The 18,423-nt window shown below is 38.8% G+C and overlaps 1 protein-coding gene across 3 annotated transcripts in view; it reads left to right on the top strand.

The window, feature by feature from the left end:
• The window catches only part of LOC127568481 (tyrosine-protein phosphatase non-receptor type 14-like), a 211,366-nt gene that overhangs the window by 25,581 nt on the left and 167,362 nt on the right, over positions 1 to 18,423 (top strand). The window contains exon 3 of one of the 3 annotated variants that reach the window (XM_052012282.1): positions 16,876 to 17,012. The exons of the other annotated variants lie outside the window; for them this stretch is intronic. The gene's annotated coding sequence lies outside the window, so the exon portion shown is untranslated. The remainder of the gene's footprint in view (positions 1 to 16,875; positions 17,013 to 18,423) is intronic. 3 annotated transcript variants of the gene reach the window in all.

The following is an 18,423-nucleotide window of genomic DNA, read 5'->3' as shown; positions in this document are numbered from 1 at the left end:
TGGCAAATTCCCAAACTCCAAGTCTGAGAATAGTTCTCAAAGTTCAGTTCAGCAAGTCATAAGGTGGAACAATGAGCAAAGACTTCTAAAAACCACAGTAGATTGTAGAGAGGAAATTTACGAAATCCAGAAGTTCCACGATGGAACCCATATGACACCTCAGTCACCGATGACCTCCATTGCTTTGTTCCGAAGTATCTGCCACACCAAGGGCACTCGATTCGTGGCCACCCACAGATATACCTGCTTTCCAGTACAGGTTAACGACAAAGTGGACTCCACAGATTGCTCCAAAAATCCATGCATGGATTGTATAGTGACAGTCACAGCTATTGTTCTTCATTCATAGATACTGAGACCGGCAGTCAGTGTCTCCCTCTCTGTCTCCGTCTCTCTGTGCAACAGCCAGTACGCTCCAGTTATAGTCTTTTCACTTGCCGAAGTCAGGTAACACCACACACACACTACTCCACTACTGTCCAGCTGCCTTAAAGGGACATTCACCAAGTAACAACTTGGCTTGTAACACTTAATTTAACTCAATTTAATTGACAGATGCAATCAGACTTTTTGCATACTTATTGCTGTTCCATCAAATTTGATTCAAGATCTTTGTGTCTTTGTTGCACATGTGCATTGAGTCAACCAAGCATACAAAGTGCTGTCAAAAGGTGTGCATCACATGTTTTAACATCATTTGCAAAAAAACTCCTTTGCATGTGCAAGGTCTGTGAACATGCACTGATGCATGCTTGGGCTGGAGGGTTGAAGCCAGCCTCAGTGTTAGTTAAAAGGGACCAACCTGATCAAATCTGCTACCATGGAGTCCATGGCCTTTATCAACTTGCAGGCAGGTCCTCTTTTCAGTTTTTAATGTATATTCTTACAAACTTCCCCTCCCTGTCTCTTTTTTAGTACTGCCCACTTTGAGGTTCAGGAGGTTCAGCATATCCAATCTATATGAAGGTAGAATTACTTAACTGAGTGGAAGCTTTTGTGCTCTGATTATCTTGCTTTTTTCATTCAGATTTATTTTTGCTGAACACTTATAGAAGGAGTACATTGCTATGATATAAAGTTAACCTTGGCTCATGATGACATTTGAATAGTAATCTAGATTGCCATTACATTATGTCAATAACACAGTGCTGCCCTACTGGAAGTGCAGTTATTTGGAACAGAGATGCATTCTCTCTCTCTCTCTCTCTCTCTCTCTCTCTCTCTCTCTCTCGTGCAGGAGATCCCAAGGAATGCTGCTCCATGTTCTGTCCAATATTTACGTCTCGACCATAGCCACTAAAGTGGATTTATCTGGCTTTTAATCTTACATCTTTTGTTTTGAATGATACTATGTACAGATTGCTTGCCTCATTTATCTTCATTCTGGCATCAACTATATTTCAGAAGTCAGTTGTGAAACAATTTGATATCCTGTACATATGCTGTTTAACTGGAAGGTCCTTTTCACTTAATCCACTTTTGATTATTAGTATTAACATTAGTTACCCCAATATAAAGGATACCCACTTTGATATTGGATCACATTGCAGTCTGTAAGAAGTTTGTATGTTCTCCCTAACTCGGTGCTCTGGTTTTCTCCCATATTCCAAAGATGTACAGGTTAGGAAGTTGTGGAGTGCTATGTTGGCGCCGGAAGTGTGGCGACATTTGTTAACACCCTACGCAAAAGATGCACTTCACTGTGTGTTTCGATGTATATGTGACTAATAAAGATATCTTATTTTTATCAATTGAAAATTGATTTAACATTGGAGTAATCCTGCTTTTGCACCCATTTCAAGGTCAAATCACACTGGTCACTCTTGCGACTCTTGATGTGATTTCCATAGAACCATCAGAAGTTATTCAGCCCATTGAATCTGTGCTGGTCAAAAAAAACCTATCCAACCCAATCCCACTTTGCAGCACTTGGACCATAGCCCTGCAGATCATAGTTCTAGCGACTTGGGATTGATCCTGATTTCAGGTGCTGACCACCTGGAGTTGCAATGTTCTCCCTGTGACCGTGTTGGTTTTCTCCAGATGTTCTGGTTTCTTCCCATATCCCAAAGACATGCAGCTTGGTAGGTTAATTGGCCACTGTAAATTGCCCCTGGTGTGTTGGTGAGCAGTGGAATCTGGGGGAGTTGATGGAAGTGTGGGGAGAATAAAATAGATCAGCGTAAATAGGCAGTTGATGGTTGGTGCAATCTAGATGGGATGGAGGGCCTGTTTCATGCTGATCTAATTCTATGAATCGAGCCCCGAGTGCAAAGAAAATTTAATGCAATGGGACAGTTTAAAAATATGGTTTCTTCCATGACATTAATAGATGTACCGGAATTTCTATGCAACAGTTTCTAATATCTCATCATCAACTCTGTTTTGGGCAAGTCACATTTCATAAATTTATATTGCATCCATTTTTTTTTCCTGAATGCCATTGCTTGTTTACAACTCTGCTGGGAATGAATTAGATTTGAATGTGTGCTGCCGTTAATTGCTGTAAATTTGACCATTTTTCCAGTCAATGAAAGAAAGTATTATTTTGGGGTGGGTTTTCTAAATTTTCCTGAATTAAATATTTCCTTGGCCTAGCTTCATCAGACCTTTTTTGGAGTGATGGGACAGTGGAAAAAGTTCAGATATTGTTATTTCAAACTATATGGTTACAGTCGAAGGGGCTTCAATTTGCTGATGAGGGAAAACAATTCCCACTTATCTACCTGTGCCTGAGGTTTAAAGTTTTGATTGGCTGTAATAAAGTATCAATATAATTGTGCACGTGTAAAATTGAGGTAGCAAGTGTAACTTTGAGAAGAAGGTTGTCTCTCTTGTCAGGTGGCAAAATGAGTTGCACTGGTTCTTATTCTTAAATTCTTATTAATGTGATTATTATGCAAAATCCTAATCTGGAGGGAATCATGGGCCGTCTTACCTGAGTGTTTTAAAAATCTCAGAATCAGATTTATTATCACTGATGTAGGAAGTGAAATTTGTTGTTTTGTGGCAGCAGTACAGTGCAAAGATATAAAAAAAATCTATAAATGACAAAAATGAATAAACAGTGCACGTGTTTGAAGACTGAATACCTTTATTGTGTGTATAGGTATTGTCTACCAATTGAAATGAATGGAAATGAAATCTATGTCTAGTTTATGTAACTGGCTAGACGTTACCAATTAAGTACATACTGTATAGTTATAATGCAGGGGTTCCCAAACCTTAGGCTGGGAAATTTCTGCTATCCAGCAGGTTGTGACAAGTAAAAGTAGTATTCAGACTGTTGACCCTTATCCTGGATCATCTGGTGAACATAGTAATAGTAATCTATGTGGAACAAATGTCTAGATCCCAATCTAGACTGTAATATGAATCTACCCAGTAACATTCTTGATTCCTATTTGTGTGAATATGCTATTTTAAGCTTTACTTGCAGTTTACTTTCAACTTCTGGTCAGTGATGTAGGAAGTTTTATTTAAACAATTGTATTGTGCTTGTTGGAATTATATACTACATTGTTAAAAATCTGTGATGGTCTATCAGTATAAAATCTTCCGAGAATAGGTTTGATGCACTTGTTTTGATTCAGAGGAAGTTTAAAACCTTGAATCCAGAGTGAAAATAATACGTGCTTGTTTTAACTATTTGAAAGCCAGCAAATCATTCAACTATCATGAAAAGAAATGCAAGTTTAGTGCTGGTACATTAAAGCAATAGAACTTGTGTTCCCCTACGCTTAAAAAGTTAAATTTCTATTTCCAAGTCTTCTGCAGTCCACTTATTGACCTCAAGCTGGTTAAATGAGCCATTATTTTGGTTTCTGGGATAAATGTGGTAAATTGGTAAGTTCCCATGTTGTGTTTGGTGCTGTGCAATCGCACTCTGCCTTCAGTATTAGAATTTAGCAGCCTTTAGCTGACCTAACAGTTGAGGCATTAAATTATTTTTATTATTTATCCGTTATTCCTAAAGGAGAGGCTTTTTACTAGTCTAAAGCTCCATTGCTTCTGTTACCTTGGTCAAGTTTAAAACTGTGTTTGAGCCTGCATAGAGAATGTCAGCAGATAATTAAAATTCTGGGGTTATTTTAAGTCCAGTTTCATTAGCTAAACTACAAATGTTTTGTGAATGTATAAAAATTTTCAAGCAGAAGACCAACTGGTCTTTTGAGCCTGTCCTAAACCATGGTGGCAGAATAATCATGGTGAAGTTTATCCTCACCAGGCTTCACATTCACCATCAGTCATTTGATCTCCTTCGAGCTGCAAAAACAGCCATAAAAAAATCTGAGGCCAGTAAGGGTAAAAATACTTTAAGTTTGCTTGTGAGCTATTCCTGGGGATCATATTTAATCCAGAAGATTACTAAAACATAACTTCTGTGTATTTCAATCTCTGCCTCTAGTTGACAAACAGACCAGTTTTCTCAAATGTGTATGCAGAGTAAGTATGCATTGCACTAGCTGGCAATGAACTCCAAGGGATCAACATTCCATCAAGAATGAACCACCACCTAAAGTTCAGTCTTTATTGCTCTTTCATAGGTTAAACATGTAGTCCCTGGGCCTGCTCAGTCCTTTGAACTCGGTCATCAATTTGTAGGGTTGCTTTTCAGCTTTTTTCAAATCTATAATTATATATATATATTAGCAGCATTGTCCTTGAAACCAGGAATAACTGATGTAGTTCTACTAAGCAACTATTCTTGGACCATTTCTCAAGGCTGCTATACTGCCCACCATGTAGTGGGATCAAATCTGGACACCACATTCCAGATACATTTAGGGCAGCAATGGGTGCAGTACTGAATGGTGACTTTTTTATTTATACTGAATTGTACTCTTAATACAAACCAATACCCTGTTTGCTAGTTTCCCTGTATTTGGTCATTGAATCTTAAGTGATCTGTGCACAATAACAAATTGGTTTCTCTTGACTACTTCAGTATTGTTAAACTAACCTTTAAGATCATTGGAGATGAATTAGAAAATCTGAATTCTCTGCCGTAGTGGTTAATTGTAGTGTTCTCACTGCTGCTGTGGCTCAGATCCAGCACTGACCGGAGTTGGAAGCTGTGATTCTACTAGTTATTTATGGTTCTGTACTTCAAGTGCAGTTTCCATTAAGTTATTAAAATGACTGAAAAAGCTACTTTTATATTGTGAAATCTGTGCAAGTTCATCCATTTTCTAAAGTTTCTAATTTTATATCTAGCTACAATTTAATGTGTAGAGCTATTAGAACTCCTTATGACTTATTACTGGGGAAAAACACATTCTTGGTAGATTACCAAGCTTAGCAAATCTTACTAGTTTGACATTGAGTTTGTACATTGCTTGTTGAAGCCCTCGTCTTGGAAATTAGCTGCACTGAGCCAGATCTGGAATGTGTAGGATACGTACAGTGGCCATTCCTCCTAATTAAGGCAGAATGGGGAGAAATACTCATCCACTCTTTGCAAATTTTCTAGTATGGATCAAGAAAAAAGGAGCCAAAGTGAACCAAAGCCATTAATTTGTTTGATGAACTATAAATGTTTATAATTTCCATGCACCTGATGAAACATCTTGGTCATTCATCACTGATTTTGGAAAGAAAAGTAGTGTGTGACCCAGTGTTTGGAATTTTTTTAAAAAGTGAGGGGGTAGATAAAGGAAATTTAGTGTACATTAATATGGATATTTAAAATTCATATAAATGAAAGGGAAGGTGGTCACATAGTAATGACTGTTGGTGGTTAGTTATAATAGGTAAAGGTGAAAGGAGGCTGCTTGAACTAAAAGCATTGGTGAGTGGTACTCCCTGGAGGTCTACCTTAGAGCTGCTTTGACTTTAATTATGCAAACATTATGAAAGTATATGGTAATTGAAGTATAAATTGAGAATCATGGAACAATCTAGCCTGTATTTGTTTCTCTTTCATGTTTAACTAGTTACCCCCTAAACCTTTCTATGCCGTTTGATGCATATATTCCATCTGGTAGTGGGTTTCACATTCTTGCCATTTCTCTGGGGGTATAAAAGCTTAAACATTTATTGAATTTATGGTGACTTTCTTGTGTTTGTAACATTTTCTTTGGATTCCCCATAAATGGAAACATTTCTTTCTGTTTACCCATCAACCCCCTTCTATAATTTTAAAGATATTATTAGATCATCCTTCAGCCTCTCTTCCAAGAAAAGAGACCTAGGTTGTCCAGCCTTTCCGATAAGTATCATTTTCAGTTCCCTTATTACTCCCCTAAATCTTTTCTGCACTTTATTCCAGCGCCTCTCTACCTTTTTAATAATAATATGGAACTATTGGATAGTGAAGTAGTTAGGTGATTAGATAAACAGCCAGAGGACTGGACCAAAGACATAACTGTTCCAGAGTCAGAATAATAATACCAGTTCCTAATTCCAGATTCATTTATTAAATCCCTGTTGAAATTGTGGTATTTTAATTCAATAATTAAATGAATCTAGAACTATAGGCTGGTATTATTTTGCTGTCTTTGAAATTGATGGATTTAAAATCCATCTGATTCACCAATGTAATTTTTGGGGAAAAAATCTGTTGACCTTACCCTAGCCTATATATGACCCAACTCTCTAATGTGGTTAACTCCTAGATTCAAAGGCAATTAGGGATGGACAATAAATGCCAGAATTACAAGCAATGTCCACATCCCAAGAAAAAATGGGGGAAAAAACTATCTCCTCTCTTCTAAGTGTTGTATAACCGGGGTTCAATGCACTTAACGTAAAAAAATGTTTTTTTTAAAGTTCCATCCCTCTCAAATGGGTTGTTTGCTTTATTATGGTTGCATTAAACTGCATTGCTTTGTTTGGTGATTTTTGTATCCATACATAAATGCATTTACTATCCCATTTAGTCCCTTCTTATCCCAAGCAGAACATGGCTCTTTTTTTAATCAAAATGTTATGTTTTACACAACCACATTACTACTCATTTTTCAATCACATTCCATTCAGCAGGTTTATTAATGTCCCCTTTTATTAAGTTCCCCAGTATGAAATACCACATTTTGATGATGTCCACTTTTGGTTCTTGAATCGAACTGGTGTAAATTATGAACAATGGTGGTCCCATGATGGACTGACTGGAAGTGCTACTTCCCACCTTTTTAGCCTGAGTAGCTACTGATAATCCATAATCTGTTTCCTGTGGCTGTCATACCATCCGTTCTACTATCTGACCACTCATGTGCTTTCCTGGTTATAAAACTACAATGTTCGACCTTTATTTAAGTATCTGGGAACATACACATCTATTGAATGTGTTGCTGTTGTCTAGTGATTATTTTACTTTAAAGAATTCAATGAGGTTGGAAAAGTACAAGTGACCTCACGTTACAGCCGTTTGGGTAACGAAGATTCACCCTTGCAGAATTCACAAATCACTACCCAAAAATTTGAGATATGGAATAGAATTCGCTCTCACAGAATTGACGTGGAAAAAAATGAACACAAATTTTTACTTCAACTTGCGTTTCTTGATGCATGTGCAGATGATGTAGCTTTGCACTGTGGAAAATCGCAATACAGACTTACTAACGCAGGGGTCACCTGTATAACTTTTTGAAGTCCCTACTGACTATTCTCTTATTAGCAGAGGGGCTTTGGTGTATAGATTTATGTATTATTAAAGGTAGTAGATGACCTTTTAAACAAAAACTTGGAATTCCCTAATTGGTATTTAGCAATGTAAAAGCAAGATGGTAATGTTGAACTTGTACTGCTGTTAGAATATTGTGTTTGGTTTGGAGCATCCTGTTCTTTGGAAGGATATAAAAGCAGTGGGAAAGATGAAGCATGTGTTTATTTTTTCGTTGATAATAGTTAGCAGTTCCAGCAACAATGGGGTTTATTAAGATTTTTTTTCACTGGAGTTTGAGATGGAAACCAGTTGACGTTTTCAAGGCAGAGGAAGGTTACAGTGAAGTAAATGGTGATAAATTGTTCCCATTAGTTGGCAAGGTGGTGAGCACAAAAGAATTCAAGGAAGTTAAGCAACATTCTTTGCATGGTGGGTTGTTTTCATCTAGAACCGTTTTGCCACTAATATGTTCAATGAGTGTACGATGAAAAGTGAGTAAGAGAGAAAGAGAATATTTAGCGAGTATGGTGAGTAAGCAAAAGAGTACATGAAACTAAGCTATGTGGTTCAAAAAAGCAGATTTAATGGGTAGAATGATCCATTTCTTCCCATATCATTCTGGGTTTCGAAAGAATAAATAAATTCTATTTTTTTTGTTAGAGTGTCCATAAATGTTAATGTTGGGAACTAATTCATTTTGAACTATGAGTACTGTACAATTATTATGTAATATATAGGAGCAAAACACCTGGCAATTCTTTTTACCTCTTTCCTACTGAACTATTGAAAATTGAGACCAGTTATGAACCTTGGTTGCTGAGAGTAAACTTGCTACTGATCAGTCAAAGAAGACAAGGTAACCCATTTATACAGAGTATCTTTCCCAACTGCAGGAATGCTCTTTTCTCTGCCTAAATGTTGCTTGGTATTCCACAAAGGAGCTCCTTAAAAAGTGTGTTTTCAGCAATTAAACCCTCCACAGCACCCCCCCCCCCCCAACACAAACACACACACACACACACACCCCCTCTTAGAAATTATTGCATTGTTTGTTGAGGTCTGAAGCTTTTACTGTCTGCTTTTGCAGACTGTATTTTCAACAGCAGCTGCAGCAATCCTGATCAGACTCGATTCAAACCAGACAGCCCTCCTGGATTTCTCTTTCTGTTTGCCTCGTTGGGTGCAGCTTGAGGTTTGCCAAACTGTTTTGATGTTCTTAACAGATTCCATGTTTTTTTTTGTATTTCATCAGCAAATGGTTTTGTCTGGCTTCCAGTAGTTGGCTTTACCTAAGATGACCTTGTCAGCATGCTTTCCACCCAAGTAATGGGAAGCTCTCTTCCATCCCACCTTGCAGCCACCATTTTACCTGTTGTAAAATGCAACTAATGTCACATGCTTCTGCAGAACTAAATAATTATCAAGTAATTATAAATGAACTGCCTAGACAGAATGTGATTTTTTTTTTTGCAGGGAATATTGATTTTCATCAAGTACAAAATCTCTGAATGTGGAATGCTTTACATTTGCACAACATTACTGACACTTGATTGCATGTCTCTGACTAGAAAAAGTTATGTGTCAAGACTTCATTCTTTCTCCCTAAAATTGGCTTGCTCATGTATCCTTCAAGGAGAAGTAATATCGCTGGATTACTGCCATCCATTCTGCCCAATCTCAAAAAGTTGGGCTACAGTTCTTTGTGTACTACTTCATGTAAAGTTTAGATATCCTTGTTACTTTCCAGTGATGCCATTTCTGCTTTTCTCGGGTTGTGTGTTGCATCTGGTCCACCCTGCTCCTTTGTTTCTTTGGTAATGTTCTGTTGTATTAGTGAAATCTTTCATCTACTCAGTACTCAACAATTTATAAAACTAAAATCATAATACACTGAAGTTTATATTTGTATTTAATCAAATATGTTTTGCATTTACATAATTTTAAAAAGAATTACGCTGGCCTAGAAATTCGGTGGCATTCTGCAATGTTTGTGTGCTACTCAATGGAGTTTGAAGAAAGGCAGTTGTCTGTCAGCATTTGGATATGCTGTTGCTTTTCACATAGGTGGGAAAATTGGCTCCTATCATCTCTGCACATGGGCACTTGTGCATGGAGGTATTCAGATGTATGCAATAGCATGTGGTGCACTTTTTTATGCTGCAACCTCTGTCTTTATTAGCATGTGTGTTGCCTGTGGATTGCGGGACCACTCTACAAGTCGACCTTACAACAAACATGAGGACCTGTCTGAGCAATTCTGAGACTGTGGAATCTAGTACATTGACCTACAGCTGGGTAACTCCTCTGTAAACTATCTACTTTTCTCTCTCTGTGGGTCTTCATTGGGTTACCCATCACTGTATTCTGGCCTGATCACAATTCGCATCGCTCCTCACCTGACGTTTAGTTACCATAAAATGTATGCAGCTTTGAGTAAGTTCAGTACAGTTGTGAAAGGGGCTGGCTGCATTTTCAGTTCATTAGCTGGTTTGAACATGGTGGGCATGTGTACATGTGATTATGGGTATTTGCAGACATCTTCAAATGCAGGGTATTTGCAGACGTTTTTAATCTCTCCCTGCTTCAATCTGAGGTTCCCACCTGCTTTAAGAAGACCACTATCATCCCAGTACCTAAGAAAAATGAGGTAACGTGCCTTAATGACTACTGCCCATTGGCTCTGACATGCACCATCATGAAGTACTTCAAGAGGCTGGTCATGGCATGCATTAACTCCAGCCTCCCAGACAACCTCGACTCACTGCAATTCGCCTACCGCTGAAATGGGTCTACAGTGGATTCCATCTCCCTGGCCTTACATTCATCTCTGGAGCATCTGGACAGTAAAGACACCTATGTTAGACTATTGTTTATTGACTACAGCTCTGCCTTCTATGCTATATTTCCAAGCAAACTTATCACCAAACTCTGAGACCTGGGACACAAACCCTCACTTTGCAGCTGGATCCTTGACATCCTGACCAACAGACCACAATCAGTGAGGATAGGCAGCAACACCTCCAGCACGATTATTCTCAACACTGGTGCCCCACAAGGTTGCATCCTCAGCCCCCTACTCTATACCCTATACACTCATTACTGCATGGCCAGATTCTGCTCTAACTCCATCTACAAGTTTGCAGATGATACCACCTTAGTAGACCATATCTCAAAAACTGATGGGTCAGAGTGCAGGAAGGAGATGGAGAGCTTAGTGACATGGTGTCATGACAACAACCTTTCCCTCAATGTCAACAAAACTAAAGAGCTGGTCATTGACTTCAGGAAGGGGAGTGGTGCACATGCTTCTGTGTACATCAACAGTGCTGAGGTCGAGAGGGTTGAGAACTTCAAGTTCCCAGGAGTGAACATCACCGATAGCCTGTCCTGGTTAACTACGTAGATGGAACGGCCAAGAAAACTCACCAGCACCTCTACTTCCTCAGGAGGCTAAAGAAATTTGGCGCGTCCTCGTCGACCCTCACCAATTTTTGTTAATGCACCATAGAAAGCATCCTATCTGGATGCATCACGACATGGTGTGGCAACTGCTCTGCCCATGACTCTAAGAAACTGCAGAGAGTTGTGGACACAGCTCAGTACATCACAGAAACCAGCCTCCCCTCCATGGACTCTGTCTATACTTCTTGCTGCCTCAGTAAAGTAGCCAGCATAATCAAAGACGCCACCTACCCTGGACGTTCCCTCTTCTCCCCTCTCCCATCGGGCAGAAGATACAAAACCCTGAAAGCATGTACCATCAGGCTCAAGGACAGCTTCTATCCTGCTGTATTAAGACTATTGAACGGTTTGCTAGTATGATAAGATGGATTCTTGACCTCACAATCTATCTTGTTATGACCTTGCACCTTATTGTCTACATGCACTCACTTTCTCTGTAGCTGTGATACTTTGCATTCTTGTACTACCTTGATGCACTGTGTAATGAATTGATCTGTATTTTAACGGTATGCAAGACAAGTTTTTCACTGTACCTCGGTACAAGTGACAATAATATTCCAATTCCAATATGATACAACTTTCCTTCCCCACATCTAACCTAATCCCTTCCCATTGGCCTAGTGCAGAGACTTCCTTGGGTATCTTGTGCAGTGAATTTCTATTGCTACAATGATTGGCCTCTAATACTTGTGATTGTCTTCCACCTGGAAGGTATTGGAGGAATGAGGCATCAAAGCCCATGAGGTCAAAGATTTTGCTGACATACTGTTCAGTTCCTCCTAATGATCCATGTTATCTTATGATTGGTCATTTATGGGTTGCTAGATTTGTTTTCCAATTGTGCTGATCGTGTGAATATAGTCCCAAGAGGTTGGCTAGTAAGGATACTTTCACACTCTACACTCACTTATCTTGGTTCCTTTACCCACCAACTATGCCCTTCAGGACTTGATTGACTCAATCTGTCAGGATAAAAATTAGACAGTATTTGATAACACACAGTGAAGTCCCTGAGGCTCATACGTATCAAGTAACATTTGTAGCACAGAAATACCAGGCATGACCATCTCCAATAAGTGAGAGGCAACTACCTATCCTTGATACTCGGTGCCATTATCATCACCAAGTCGCCCCCATCCACCCACCCATCCATCGACATCCTCAGGTTCACCAATGACCAGGAGGAACTCAACTGGACCAACTGCATATATACTTTGCTTCAAGAGCAGCAGATTGGGTGCTGGGTATTCTGTAATGAGTGACTCACCTCATTCACTACAAAACACACTGTAGTTACTTGCTTAGGCAATTCCTAACAGCACTTCCCAAACCTGTGTCCTCTGTCACTGAGGACAAGGGAACCAGGCATATGGAAATATCCCTGCATGTTCCCTCCAACTTCTCACAATTTTGACCTGGAAGTATACTCCTGATCCTTTGCTGAGTTTCAGTCCTGGAACTCCCTACACAACTATATTGTGAAAGTATTTTCACCAGAAGGATTGTAATTCTTCAAGACAGCAGCTCACCATCATCTCCTCAAGGGGAATGGGGGATGGGTGATAGGAGGTGGCCTTCCCTGTGACACCCAGGTGAGAAATGAATGAAATTTGCTTTTGCTGCTTAATGTGGAAGAACATTGATTCATCATTTGATCTTGAGGAGTGAGAACCCAGATGATGCATTTGATCCTTGGAAACGTCACTTCTCCTTCTTGGATAAACCATGAGATTTTGAATGTTGAGGACTTTCAAAGTCCTACCATTTCTTGTAGTTGACCCAGGGCCTTTGTCTCCTTGGGCTGCATATTAAGCAGGGGAAGGAAGGTGGTTATGGCGTGAGCTTGCGTCCAACTTTTCTACCTTAAAATGTTAATCTTTTTCTGATAAAAGATACTTTGTTCAATCTTCAAACCATATATGTTTGAAAACAGAAAAGAAATAAAAGAGCAGTTGACAGATGAGAGTTCTTTGAAGCAGCGCCTCTCTGGTGTAATGAAAGGCAGCTCTGTCACATCAAAGGGGACCCTTCTTCCTTTTTTGAAGTTGTAAGTTTGGCCTCTATTTGTATGTATAGGCAGATCCTGCTTCCCCTACATTTGCCTTGTGCTGTGGTCCATTGTGGCAGTGCTGTATCCAAAGTGGCCTTTCATATTTAATGCGTACAGACACCTCATACCCACAGCCCACAGGTGTTGATTTTTTTTTGTTAGTACTAATGTTGCTCAGTACCTCTCTAATCATTTTCATCAGTACTACACTACTCTGTCTACACCTCGCTGTCTTGGAAAAGCAGCCAACATAATCAAAGACCCCTCCCATTCTGGACATTCTCTCTTCTTCTCCCCCACCCCTTCTCCATTGGGTAGAAGATACAAACGCCTGAAAGTACACACCACCAGGCTCAAGAACAGCTTCTATACCACTGTTATAAGACTATTGAATAGACCTCTTGTACGATAAGATGGACTCTTACCTCACAAGCTACCTTGTCATGGCCTTGCACCTGATTGTCTACCTCCACTGCATTTCCTCTGTAACTGTAACACTATACAGGAAGTTCCCAGGTTACGAACGAGTTCCGTTTCTGAGACTGTTCGTAACCTGATTTTGTATGTAACTTGGAACAGTGTCCGTGCATGCGCACTTGGGCCAGGGATCACGGCCGCACATGGCCCCAGTCGCACATACGCACTTGGCCCGGGGTTGGGCCAAAGAAGGTGTACCGCCGCCGTGGTAGGACTGCGGGCCGGGCCTGCTTACGAACTGACCACAAAGGTCGGTTCGTAAGCACGGGCGTTTGTAAGTCGGGGACTTCCTGTATTTTGCATTCTGTTATTGCTTTTCCCTTGTACTACCTCGATGTACTGACGTTGTGAAATGATCGGTATGAATGACGTGCAAAACAAAGTTTTTCACTGTACCTCAGTACAAGTGATAATAATAACCCAATTATTAGTGTAGCTATTTCTGAAGTAAAATATGGCAAAATGTTTGCAGGTTTAACTGTTAACTGTGAAAGCATTAGAATTATTTTTTATGATTTTTCCAGATCGGGCATAATGTGATAATTAGTTAACCTTTCTCTGTATCCTTTCCACATGATAGAGTCAAGGACTTAATTTCAGAGCTTTCCAAGTGTGCAGTTTGCTAATTAAAAAAAACTTTGGATATGGGAAAGACTGCTCTTAATTGCTCATTCCCTGTTGACCCAAGGAAAATAACTGCCTGAAGTGTTAGGCTACTTCAGATGTGCAGTACTGTCAACTAGCTGGGAATAAGGATGGCATGTTTCTTTTCCAAAGAACTTTAATGACCCACTTAGATTTTAAGACAATTTGACAGCCCCATTGATACTTCAATCAATATTACTACTTCATTCCAAATGTTATTTTAAATTGGAGATGTGTTCTGTCGTGCTGCTATTAATTTGCATTCTCTGGATTATTAAAAATCCAGTAATGTAACCAGTACAGAGCCATCTTGATAGCTATCTCACCATCCTATTGTAGGTACTGATGGATTTCTAATGACTAGCTTAATCCATGCAGAATAATGGTTTCAGTTATATTTCTAATTTTATAAGTTTAATATCTCCATTTTAAAATTAACCAGCTTTTCCAGTTTGGCTTTGATAAGAGAAATAAGAGAGGGATCATTTCTTAAAGATATTTTATTCCCATTTTGATGCTTTCGTGTGAAGAAGTGTTTGGCTTGCTATCTTCTATTTGTGGGATCAAAACTTACATTATGGGGAGACTTGCATTTTCAGTGCTTGATTTTGACTTTAGCGGTTAAATTATCTGCAGTTATACTCTGATATTGATCAGAGATAATGAGTTGGTATCACACCATGGGAACTAAGGAGATTTGAATTCCAGATATATTATTTGAATTTAAAGCCAGAATTGATAATGGTAACCATGTAACCACCAGGTTGTTGTTAAAAATCCACCTGGTTCACTTACTGTCCTTGTGTGACTCCGGAATTGCAGTAATATAGTTTACGTTAACTGTTCTCTTAAATGGATTAACAAGCTACCTGTTTAAGGGACTGAATGGTAAAATAGCAGTATTGACATTCCTTAAAACAAAATATACTGGCTTACAGAGGTTCTGCTTTATCAAAATGCTTTAAGGATTTGTATATAGTTTTAACATTAAGAATTGTGCAGGTTTCTTGGAAAGTAGGAATTTATTTGTTTGTTACCACATTAAGAAAACTTAATGCGGTAACAAATATCTTTGCAATCTGTCCCAAATTTAGTATCTTGTTGGATAATGTCATTCTTTTAAGAGAGAGAGAAAGATATGAAATCTGAACAGCAAATCATAGGAATCCGTAGCTGCCTGCAAGTTGCATTGTAAAATGGTGTCTTTGGTAGAGTAGCGGGAATCTCTGACTGCTTTTCATTAACTTTTTAGCCAGCATAATAAGCAGATTTCTAACAGGCAACTCAAATTGGCAATTCTATTGCCTTCAAATCTTCCCTCAGGCTTAAGGTACACTTCTCCTTCAAGGACGTTGTTCTTTTGATGCTTTCGTGTTTGATGTTTAAAGAGCTCTGTTTTGGAAACTAAAAATGGTGCTGTCTCAGTAAAGTTACTGTTCACTGTTTTTTTTAAAAAGGGGCAAATTCATCAAAGGAACAGCTTCAAAAGAATTGCAATCCAGACCCAAGCTGTTCACCCATCCCTACAATTGTGGCTGTTCTTGTGGAATTTTTGTGTTATTTTAACTTTATGAAAAAACTGAAACCAACAAAAATGCCAATGATTGTGGTTTTTGTAGAATTTTTGATTCAGCTTCTGTGCTCAACAAAACCATTTATTTAACCCTTTTATAGATTGTGGTAGCATTTCTAAATCATCAGGATTATGGTAATTATTCACTCTACTTAAATACGCCAGAATATTGGAAGAAATTTAAAATTTGATCACATTTTGCTTTGAGAAATATTCTATGATACAAGTGCACTTAAAGTACTGAGGAAAATTTTGAGAAACTTTGGTAAAAGTCAGGAAATACATAACTGGTTTAAGATTGAAAGTAGGAGTTAGAGGGAGTGGGTCGATAAACTGAGAAATAATGTCAGTATTTGCTTTTGTATGCCTATATAATTGTAGGAAAAGTTGTTTGATAGAGCAATTTAACAATTTTAATCTCCTGGTGTTAAATTTGAAATTGTGGTAACTAATTTTAACAAACGAGCAGGATGAAGGAAGTGTGTTTCAAGAGACTATTTATCATTCAGGATGAACAGTTAACCAAAAGGTATAAAGCTCACCTAAAAACCCAACCACTGCAGATGCTGGAAATCTGAAATAAAAGCAGAAATGCTGGAAGTACTCAGCAGGTCAGGCAGCATTTGAAGAGAGAAACAGGGTTAACATTTCAGCATAATGTTTGATTAGGGGCAAATTTGAGGAGTTCCCTTCTTGGTTCCTGCATATAAGTGAAAGGGGGTTTTTCAGTGGGTCAGTTTTATCCATCTCATCAGTGGACCAAAGAAGCACCTTTTACTACTTTCGGATTTGCACAATGTAAATGTATCCCTTTATGTCCATTGCGAGTTTTAATAAGTTTCTATTTTTCTTGAAACCTGTACTAACCATCACCAATTACATAGTGGAATTTGCTGAGGCTTGTAAAAACCATTAATTTGTTGAACCACACACATTGCAGAACACCTGTTAGGATAATAATAGTTCAGTTGAAAGCAGTTAACTGGGATGGCCCCAGCCAGAAGTCAAATTTTCCTGATCATTCTGATGTAGGTTAAATATAAGACATACATTCTTTTTCAGGAACTAGGCGAGTATTGCTTGGTGCATGACAGGAGGCGAGAATCGGAAGAAAGTACAGGGACATGCTAGAGCTTGCTGGTGGCTTGAACAAGGAAAGAGCATTCTTAGTTGGTGTGCAGTTCCATGCTAATAATATGGTATGTACTGGCCAGTACCTTTTCAACCATTATGTTGGAAGTGCAGAGAATGGCTCTCAGTTGGTGAGCTGGGCTGCATTGTTAACAATGAGAATAAATTATTTTTATTAATTTAACCAAGAATGGATTACAAATAAGCTTTCATCAGAGGTGGGGCCATGTGACAGAAATTGGTTTTACCTAGACTTTGTTTAATTTGGATCATGATTGGAAAGAACTACAATTTCAGTTGTTGGAATAGAAATGCAAGGAGCTGAATTGCAAGTTGTTTTGCTGTGATTTGAACTAAGTAAGCGCTGATATTAAGTGCATCTTTTTGGTGCATGGCAGGATTATTTTGAATTCAGCTGCTGGGCTCATAATGAGTGGAAAAATAAGGGTAATATCAAAACAATGTCATTAATTATAGGTGTTTCAAGAAAGACTTTCATTTAAATTATAAGTTATTTATCCATCATAACGGCCCTGCCAAAACTCTTTGCATTTCTGTGGGTGTCAGTCTTTTCTTTCAGTTATATTCCCTGCATTTGTTCCTATTACTAACTTAAACAGAAAACTCAGACTTCTCCAAAAGCGATTCTTGCAAATGGATTTTGCTCGGTACATTTTTGAAAGTCTTGTTCTCCATCCTTCAATGTCCCCTTTTAAGATATTGAGGTTCAATTTGTTTTCTTAACTTCACTCCTCCATTCCCATACACTCCTCCTTTGTCCTCTCAGTTTCCAGTCTTTCTGTTGCAATTTTTGTGTCTCCCTCTCTTTATGTCTCTGGTTTCACCCTTGTATTATCTTCACTATCTTTTCTCTTGGAGGTTTTATAGCACAGCACTCTCCAAACCAAGCAGCTATACCTTGTGCTTTCCAATTATACCTTGGGCTTTCCAACATGCACTGGCATGTCACATTACTTCTGTAGGTGTCCACACAAAGCTCATAAATAAAATCTGTTCCTTTGACTTTTGTGGGTGTATTTCAGAAATACATGTTAAGAGTGTTGTGGATGAAAGCTACCGGTGCCCTTAGTGGATTCAGTGAACCTCTGATGATTCTGAGACATGAAGATTGCAAGATTCTAGGGTCAATCCTTGGTCAGCTCCTCTCAGTTCATAGACTAGTCAGTAATGTGGTTGGTATACTTGCCCTCTGTGCTTTATTTTAGGAGAAGTGAAAACCCAGCAGAATGTATTCTCCTGATGTGTCCAGTGATTTCTTTCAGGAAGTCTAGACAACTTGGTGGTTGTTGATCCAGGAAACAATTTAGTTTGTTTATGGCTGGGAATTTCATGATTGAATCATGCAACCCATCATGGGTTCCATGGTCACTTGGATGAGGTACTACAGAATGAGACATTGACTTCAGGAGAGAAATGTTGCACAGGGTTATTTGGAATGCTTAAAGGAAGCATGCATGC

The sequence above is a fragment of the Pristis pectinata genome, chromosome 3, assembly GCF_009764475.1.
Source record: "Pristis pectinata isolate sPriPec2 chromosome 3, sPriPec2.1.pri, whole genome shotgun sequence".
Lineage (NCBI taxonomy): Eukaryota > Metazoa > Chordata > Chondrichthyes > Rhinopristiformes > Pristidae > Pristis > Pristis pectinata.
The sequence above is the reverse complement of the archived record's forward strand: the minus strand, read 5'-3'. Positions and strand labels throughout refer to the sequence as shown.